We start from the raw sequence: 9,801 nt of genomic DNA on the forward strand, positions 1-9,801 counted from the left end.
TGGGGGCAAGTAAAGCTTGGCATTATTTTCATCAAAATGGTGTCACTCACAAGGGTTATATAAGAAATCACAAGCGTACTGAATTGAAAAAAAAATTCACTGAACATTTTCATCTGTGAGACTGCGTGCTGCCACCGGTTTCATGTATTTTCAGATTACTTTATCACTCTTGCAACAATCCCAATTCTATTCCCAGTGAAAACAGTGGGGCAGCACGGTGGCACAGTGTACTGCTGCCTCACAGTGCTAGGGACCCAGGTTCAATTCCTGGCTTGGGTCACTGTTTGTGCAAAGTCTGCACATTCTCTGCATGGGTTTCCTCTGGGTGCTCTGGTTTCGTCCCACAGTCTGAAAGATGTGCTGGTTAGGGTGCATTGGCCGTGCTAAGTTCTCCCTCAGTGTACCTGAACAGGCCCTGGAGTGTGGCGACTAGGGGATTTTCAAGGTAACCTCATTGCAGTGTCAATGTGAGCCTACTTGTGACACTAATAAATAAACTTTTTTAAAAAGATCTCCTTTCTCTGAATCCTTTATAATCTTAAACCTAGGCTATTACTGTCCCCCGTGGATTATCCCAAGCTGTTGCAGGGTTATCAGCACCTATTCCCAAGCTAGGTTCTCAATTTGCTAACTAGATATATTTACAAAAAATGTAAGCAGGTCGGTTTACAGAATGGCACAATCCTCTGTATAAAGACTGCAAAGAAGCACAAGGTCATTTAAATCTGTATAAAGCTGCAGTACCAGTGTATATACAGCTTCACCTGCCAGCAGTTTCTAAAACACTCTCACATCCACTTTTGTTTCATCCACAACTAATTTACTTCTCATACTCTGGTGTATTTGCACTGCATTTCTTAGACCAGAGGTTTAAATATTCTCAATTTCTTCAATGTGTCTGGAATGGATGACAAATTCCAGGAAGGCATAAAATAACATGTAACAATGTGAACGACGACAAGACGTTAGATCCTCCAGTATTCTCATTTCCAGGTTAATTTCTGGGCAGTGCTATAACCTCTTAAGTAAAGTTTTCCTGAGTTACTTAACACGAAAATAGTATTTGGATAGGAGCCATTTCCTGCATGGAACCTAATCCTCCCTCCACCCACTTACACTGCAGAGGGTAACAGTACTGTGGCATGTATCAGACCTTGCTAGGGGAGACTGATCTAACAATGTGGCTCTCCCATGTATACCTATGTATCAGGCAGCTAGCTGGTCTCACTGTAAGCCATCTGACTGTGCAGGCTAGGCATTCCCTGTCGGCACAGGTAGGTTGCCACAGTTTTGCCAGTGAACATCTGTGCAGCAGTCACATCATCACAGTAAACCCACCATTAGTGTTGGGTGAGCTTCTAAAGGTCATATGGTGGGATATAATTAATATTCACTTTGAAAGGCATAGGTTAATTAAAAGCGGTGATTATGGAAAAGACAATCACACCTGACAAACCTAATTGAGCTTTTGTAAATAAGCACGGTGGCACAGTGGTTAGCACTGCTGCTTTCACAACGCCAGGGACCCGGGTTTGATTCCAGCCTCGGGTCACTGTCTATGTGGAGTCTGCACATTTTCCCAGTGTCTGCGTGGGTTTCCTCCGGGTGCTCTGGTTTTCTCCCACAGTCCAAAGATGTGCAGGTTAGGTGGATTGGCCATGCTAAATTGTCCCCTTAGTTTCCAAAGATGTGTAGGTTAGGTGAATTGGCCGTGCTAAATTGTCCCTTAGTGTCCAAAGATGTTTTGGTTGGGTGGATTGGCCATGCTAAATTGCCCCTTGGTGTCGTAAAATGTATAGATTAGCGGGGTTAAATACGTGGGATTACAGGGATAGGGTCTGGGAGGGATGCTGCCTCGGAGAGCCGGTGCAGACTTAATGGGCCAAATGGTCTCCTTCTGTAGGGATTCTGTGGGAAGAGTTTTCCCGTTCCGCCTGCCACGGGAATTGTAGCGGGCGGGACACAGACCATGAAAGGTCCATTGACCACGGGGGGGGGGGGGGGGGATTTCCCGACCTTGGGACAAGTGTGGCCAGAAAATCTGGCCCATAGATTCTGTGATAACTGTTCCTTCACTGCCACTGGGTCAAGACCCTGGAACTCCTCCGGAAATTCCTCCCTAACAGCACAGTGTGTGTACCTACACCACATGAACTGCAGCATTTTAAAAAGGTGGCTCATTAGCACCATCTGAAGGGCAATTAGGGATGGGCAATAAAATGCCAGCTGAGAAAGTGACACCCACATCCTGTGAAGGATTCGGTAATGAGTACGGTCCAGTAAATGTTCCAGAGACTTAATACAATGCAAGGTTTCTTGATAACATTCGGGCACTTTGGCACTAAAGGAAATGAACCAGACACAATCAAATAAATGGTGAAGAACAAGGAAAAAGAATAATATTTATTGGATATTTTTCAGGTTGAAGGAATGATGTTCCCAAGGTGTCAGTGTTGGATCCACTGTTGTTCAAATTGAACATTATGCAGGAGATTACCAACTTTTTCAGTACAATAGGGAACATGCATACAGCCACAGAGAATTGTAATGAACTGTTAATATATTAGGCAGACAAAGGTGAGAGGAAATTCAATGTGGATAAATGTGAAGCATTCATTTGAGAGCAAGAAGGAGGAAATATACATTAAATAATAAAACCTCGAACGTAGTATTGCTCAGACATTTAGTCAGATATGTAAGAAATATGGACTTTTTATATCTTTTTGCATTGTGAATTCTATGTTATGTATCTTTTATGCTGTTTTGTATTAACCTTTGGTAGTACAAAGTTAACAGCTGGGTTAGGTTCTAATGGCAAACTACTGCTCACATTCATAGAATCCTACAGTGCTGAAGGAGGCCATTCAGCCCATCAAGCCTGCACCAACCACAATCCCAACCAGGGCCAATCCCCATAACCCCATGCATTTACCCTCGCTAGTCCCCGTGACACTAAGGGGCAATTCAGCATGGCCAATCCACCTAACCCTCACATTTGGACTGTGGGAGGAAACTGGAACACCCGGAGGAAACCCACGCAGACACGGGGAGAACGTGCAAACTCCACACAGACAGCAGCCCAAGCTGGGAATCGAACCCAGGTCCCTGGCGCTGTGAGGCAGCAGTGTTAACCACTGTGTCACCATGCTGCATTGACGAGTTTAGGCATAAATGATGTCACACGATGATTTGAGATAATGTGTTGTACGAACCAGACAATTCGAGAGAGAGAGGGTAAGAAGCTGGAACAATTTAAAATGATTGAGACTGTCGGTGGAATGCATAAACTAACAATGGAGACAGAAGAAAGGACAGTTAAATGTTTAGGCTGCCTGGAAGATCACAAGTGTAAAGAACAATGTAAAGCCTATTAATTGGCTGCTTGCGAATTTTGTTAATTGTAGACTGGATATAGCTCTGACAAGGGTATAACAATCGGTTGGAGCTACTAATGGTCCATTAATAATATTGATTATGTTATGAATTGTGCAAATTGATTGCTGGACTTTTACCAAATGAAGTAAGCAAAATCCTGGTGATGGGGGCTGCAGAGAGATAGGAAAGGCTCCCTGTCTAGAAGTTTAAAGTTTATTTTATGAGTGTCACAAGTAGGCTTACATTAACACTGCAATGAAGTTACTGTGAAAATGCCCTAATCGCCACAAGACAGCATGAGGGAGAATTTAGCAAGGCAATCCATCTAACCAGCATGTCTTTCAGACTGTGAATCAAAGAATCATAGAATCCCTACAGTACAGAAGGAGGCCATTCGGCCCATCGAGCCTGCACCAACCACAATCCCACCCAGGCCCTATTCCCGCAACTCCACATATTTACCCTCCGAATTCCCCCTGACACTAAGGGTCAATTTAGCACGGCCAATCAACCTAACCCGCACATCTTTGGGCTGTGGGAGGAAACTGGAGCGCCCGGAGGAAACCCACGCAGACATGGGGAGAGTGTGCAGACTCCACACAGACCGTGACTCAAGCCGGGAACTGAACCCTAGCACTATAAGACAGCAGTGCTAACCACTGTGCAGTTTCACAGAAGGGAGAAACCAGAAGAAGAAGCACAAAAGTGAAGGAAAGAAAAGAAGCCAGTAGGTGTTGAACTGTGCCCGGGCTGCATTGGGAAGTAAAGCCAGTGTGTAGTCCATCCACCGCTGCCAGTTTGTTAAGTGTAATCCTTGCTTAATAAATTTCTCATCTGTTTGGAATACCTTTGTTATCTGATTCAGGGACATTTGTCCAAAATTGAGAGGAATACAAATGTTAAAAGTGACAGCACAGGTTGATAAAATCTAGAAAGAAAAGGATTCTAGGAGGGGGGGTGGCGGGGGGGGGGGGGGGGGGGGGGGCGCGGTGGTGGGAATGATGGAGCACAGTGGTTAGCACTGCTGCCTCACAGTGCCAGGGACCCGGGTTTGATTCCCGGCTCGGGTCACTGGCTGTGTGGAGTTTGCACATTCTCCCCGTGTCTGCGTGGGTTTCCTCCGGGTGCTTCAGTTTCCTCCCACATTCTGAAAGACGTGCTGGTTAGGTGCATTGACCCAAGTGTGGAAACTAGGGGAATTTCACAGTAACTTCATTGCAGCGTTAATGTAAGCCTTACTTATGACTAATAAATAAACTTTAACTTTAGGCTGGTAGGGCCGAATGGCCTACTCATAATCCTATTTTCAATGTTTCTATGGTTACTTGCACCCTGCTCATGGGCAGCGAGTTCCAGGTCATTGCCACTTGCTGTGAGAAAATATTCTTCCTCATTTGGAAGCATGGAAGAAGAATTCACGATGGTTTTTAAAAAGGGAAATTGATAATCCTTTGGGAAAGACAGGGATATAGAATCATAGAATCATAGAAACCCTACAGTGCAGAAAGAGCCCATTTGGCCCATCGAGTCTGCACCGACCACAATCCCACCCAGGCCCTATCCCCATATCCCTACATATTTACCCGCTAATCCCTCTAACCTACGCATCTCAGGACTCTAAGGGGCAATTTTTAGCATGGCCAATCAACCTAACCTGCACATCTTTGGACTGTGGGAGGAAACCAGAGCACCCGGAGGAAACCCACGCAGACACGAGGAGAATGTGCAAACTCCACACAGACAGTGACCCAAGCCGGGAATCGAACCCAGGTCCCTGGAGCTGTGAAGCAGCAGTGCTAACCACTGTGCTACCGTGCCGCCCTATAGGGACTGGACAGAGCAACAGGACTTCTTCCAAGAGAGCCAGTGTGGATCCAATGGTCTTCATCTGTGCAGTAAGATTCAAAATGATGTCAGTGCAGAAAATAATAGCACGCAGGTCATGATGTTCCCAAAAAATACCCACAGCATGTTTACTGGGCAGAGAAAGATTGTCAGCAGTCTGAAGCTCCCCGTTTTAAAAAAAAACAGTTCTAAGAAAAGTCCAGCAACTCTATTTTATTGTTGCCACTAACTACATGAAATCTTGGTTCTATGATCTGGTGGTCAAATATTGAGACCAAAAAAACAGTTTATGGATATATTGATGTTGCAGCTGCCGCTCTGAGATTGGCAAGAGCCATAATGGTTTCGGGCAAACGTTCTTTGTTTTCCAGTGAAGGCCAACGTAGACTGGAGGAACAGTACCTCATCTTCCAATTAGGCACTTTACAGTCTTCCAGGCTGAACAAGGAGTTCAACAACGTCAGAGCAGGACTTCTCTCCTCCACCTTCACTCCATTTCCATTTATTTTATTTAATCTATTTTATTGTATTAATCCATTACTTTATACTCTAGTGTACATTTTAAATTTTAATTTCTTCCACCATTGCATTTGTCCACTTCTAAATTTCGCTTTCAATCTTGATCCCCCCCCCCCTCCCCCCTCCCCCACCTCCCATCTGCCACATTCCTCAGGTTGTCCTTTGACACTCTGCACCTTTGTTCTGTCATTTCCACATTCAGATCCCTTAATGGATGCTATTAGCACCATTCTCAGCCATTAATCACCATCCTTTTGTCTATGACACCTTGGTCAATTTAACCCCCAACCCTGTCCCCCCCCCAACCCCACCTCCACCTCCACCCCCACCCCCACCTCCACCCCCACCCCCACAGTAGAAAATCTCATCCTATTTTCTTTGTCTTTAGTTCTGACGAAGGGTCATCCAGACTCAAAACATTGGCTTTATTCTCTCTCCACAGATGCTGTCAGACCTGCTGAGATTTTCCAGCATTTTCTGTTTTTGTTTCAGATTCCAGTATCCGCAGTATTCTGCTGTTTTCTTTGTTTCTCTACTTGTCTGGCACCAATTCGGATCATCAGAACCCGGGAGAGAATTCTCTGTTTGCATGTACTTGTAGCAAGCACAAGAGCTCCTGCCCTTGTAATTATAGTATTTTGAGTGTATGTGGGTGGAGCATCCACATACTCCGAATATTTAAATCAACTTTGGCTAAGCTTTTTTTAAAAAGTAAGAGTTTTGTAGATAACAAGCATTTTTAAAAAATGAGACTGGAGTAATTTTCCTCCTTTTGAGGATAAAATTCAGGTTGTTGACATTGCCTCTAGGCACAGCTGGAGAACTGTGGCGGTTCTGGTCACCTCACTATAGGAAGGATGTGATTGCATTGGAGAGGGGGAGGGGGGTGTGGCGGGGGGTTCAGTGGAGATTCACCAGAATGTTACCTGGGATGGAGTATTTGAGCTATAAGGAGAGACTGGATAGGCTTGGATTGTTTTCTCTTGGGCAGAGAAGGCTAAGGAGAGTGGGTACAAGATTGAGGTGCATAAGATTATCAGGGGTATGGACAGGGTGAATAGGGAGCAGTTGTTCCCCTTGTTTGAGGGGTCAATCACGAGGGGGGCATATTTTTAGTGTAAGGGCAGGAGATTCAGAGGGGATTTGAGAAAACATTTTTTTACTCAGAGGGTTGTGAGAATCTGGAATGCAGTGCCCGGGAAGATAGTGGAGGCCGGAAACCTTACAAATCTTTAAAACAATATTTGGATGAGCACTTGAACTACCATAATATTCAAGGATATGGGACAATGCAGGAAAATGGGTAGATCAGTGGTAGATATTGTCGGTGCAGACTCGATGGGCCGTTTCTGCACTGTACAACTCTATACTCAGGGTCGGGAAGTGACGAGTGAAGGTGGGTCTCACATCACTGCCTCCCAAAGTCAGATCAGCTTCCCACCAGAAACTGCTTCATTGCAACGCCAAATTGCAGTATAAACAAAATCAAATTACTCTAATAGAACCTGATTTGGTAATATTCACTTTCAATACAAGCGTCAACAAGATGCCACGTAATTCGGTTTAAAAGTCATTGTGTACTCACTGTGTACACATCGGCAGTTCAGCATTGCATAAGCATCCGATCAATCCTTCCCTCTGCTGGTTAATAAACTATGTAGAACAATAATAAATGGGCCGAATGGCCTCCTTCTGCACTGTACAATTCTATGATCCTGTAATAGTGTTCATACAAAGTTATTGCTGAATATGAAAAATAACAAAAACTATATATTTTGCTTGGAGCTCATATGGAGAATTCTGATAGCTTCATACATCCTTGGACAGAGATTAAATCTGGTTTTGTTTGCCAAGGTCACCTCCCTCAGTGGAGTTTAAACCGCCCAAGTATTTGCAGTTTCTATATGTTGTCTAAGAGATAACATTGCATGGATTTGTGAATGAATGAAAAACACCACTGTGACTTCAGAAGCTTTTTTTATTATTTCAAAGCAGGGTAAAGATTAGCTGGAGGTTTGTCAATTTCTTGCACTGAATCACAATAAGAACTTGCCCTCTTTTTAGGTCAAACCAAATAAACAAACTCAGATTAAGTCAGGACAAAGTAAAAGTGGTGTTCTTATCGGGATTTAATCCATTTGTGTCCGATTGAGAAAAGCGATTCATTCAAATTAAGTGTTTTAGAAAAACAGGAATATTTAAAAGTGAACAGATTGGATACTAGCACAAGAGTTCAGAAGTTGGCCTTATTGTTTGATGCTTTGACTGAGAAAAGAATTTCAATCACAAGGGCTTTTGCTGTTTTTAAAGGGGTAATTAATTATGCATTTTGTTTTTGTATAGCAGCTGTTGATTTTGCTATGTCTTGTTTACTTCGCTTCCAGATCAATCTATTTGTTTCTTTATTGGTCCCATTATCAAATCCTTCTGCTTTGAACCATCAGCCCTTTGGTCCTTTTCGGGTCAGCCCTGTCATCTCTGAGTCACAAAGATTTGGGTTCAAATCCCGCTCCAGGACTAGAGTACAAAAATCAAGGCTGCCACCCTAGGCGTGTGCTGCAGTTTCAGAGGTGGCATCTTTTGGGTGAAATGTTAAATTGAGGTCTTAGCTGGAATTCTCCAGCCGTTCATGCCAGCGGGATTCTCTGCTCCTGCCAGCAGCGCACCCCTGCCGTGGGTTTCCCGGCAGCGTGGGGTGGCTTCAATGGGAATTCCCATTGACAGTTACGGGACCAGAAGATCTCGCCTCCAGTAAACGTCGCATCGCCTCCCACTGCCGAGAAAAACACTAAAGGGAGGCCAGAGAACTTGACCTTATCTGCCCTTTTGGATAAAGGATCTCATGGCAATATTTTGAAGATGAGCAAGGCAGGTATTCCAGACTCTTCTGAAAAAGACTCAAAACGCTCACCCTGTTTCTCTCCCCACAGATGCTGCCAGACCTGTTGGGGTTTTTCCAGCATTTTCTGTTTCTATTTCAGTTATTCCAGGTGTCCTGGACAATATTTATCCATCAATCAACTTTACAAAAACAGATTATCTAGTCTTTCTCACGTTGTAGTTGTGGGAGTTTGCTGTGTGCAAATTTGCTGCCATGTTTCTTACATTACAACAGTGTCTTACACTTCAAAATTACTTCATTGGTTGTAAAAGACTTTGACACGTCCAGCGGTCATGAAAAGCCTCATAAAAATCCTCTTTTTAATCTTTTCCCTATTGCTGAACTTGCTTAAAACCTTTTGTATCTCTAACTTTTAGCTAGTTCTAACTTAACCATCTGAAACATTAACTCTGTTTCCCTCTCCACAGATGCTGCCTGACCTGCTAGGTATTTCCAGAATTTTCTATTTTAATTTTGGGGTTCCAGCATTTGCAGTATTTCGCCTTTGTTTGACCAATTTCATCCAATTGGTTTTGTTGGTTGAAACACAGTTATTTCTTTTTCACGTGACAGACTTCTTAGCCCTAATTTTAATACATGGATCATGGCTAGAAAGAAGTGTTAAAGTATTTCCAATCATATTTAAATATTGTCATATGCTAAAACATCTTTAGCCAAGTTTGAGGAAGTCATTCGGAGGTGTGGATCATACTCAAGTGGAGATTTAATCCAATCCTCTTTCACATTTGAAATGTTCAAATGAAGCTTGAAATGGGGCAGCATGGTGGCACAGTGGTTAGCACTGCTGCCTCACAGCGCCAGGGACCCAGGTTCGATTACAGGCTTGGGTCACCATCTGTGTGGAGTTTGCACATTCTCCCTGTGTCTGCGTGCTCTGGTTTCCTCCCACAATCCAAAGATGTACGAGTTAGGTGGATTGGCTGTGCTAAAATTGTCTCTTAGTGTCAACGGGGCCTAGCTAGGGTAAATGCATGGGATTATGGGGATAGGGCCTGGGTGGGGCTGTGTTCGGATTAGACTCGATGGGCTGAATGGCCTCCTTCTGCACTGTTGGATTCTATGAAGCTATCCCTATTAATCTAATTTTAGCTCCTTTTATTGCTCACTGCTTAATGGAGATTAATAATAATTCCTAATAACGCCACAGGCAGACCACTGGC

This window comes from Mustelus asterias, chromosome 20, assembly GCF_964213995.1.
Source record: "Mustelus asterias chromosome 20, sMusAst1.hap1.1, whole genome shotgun sequence".
In the NCBI taxonomy this organism is placed as follows: domain Eukaryota; kingdom Metazoa; phylum Chordata; class Chondrichthyes; order Carcharhiniformes; family Triakidae; genus Mustelus; species Mustelus asterias.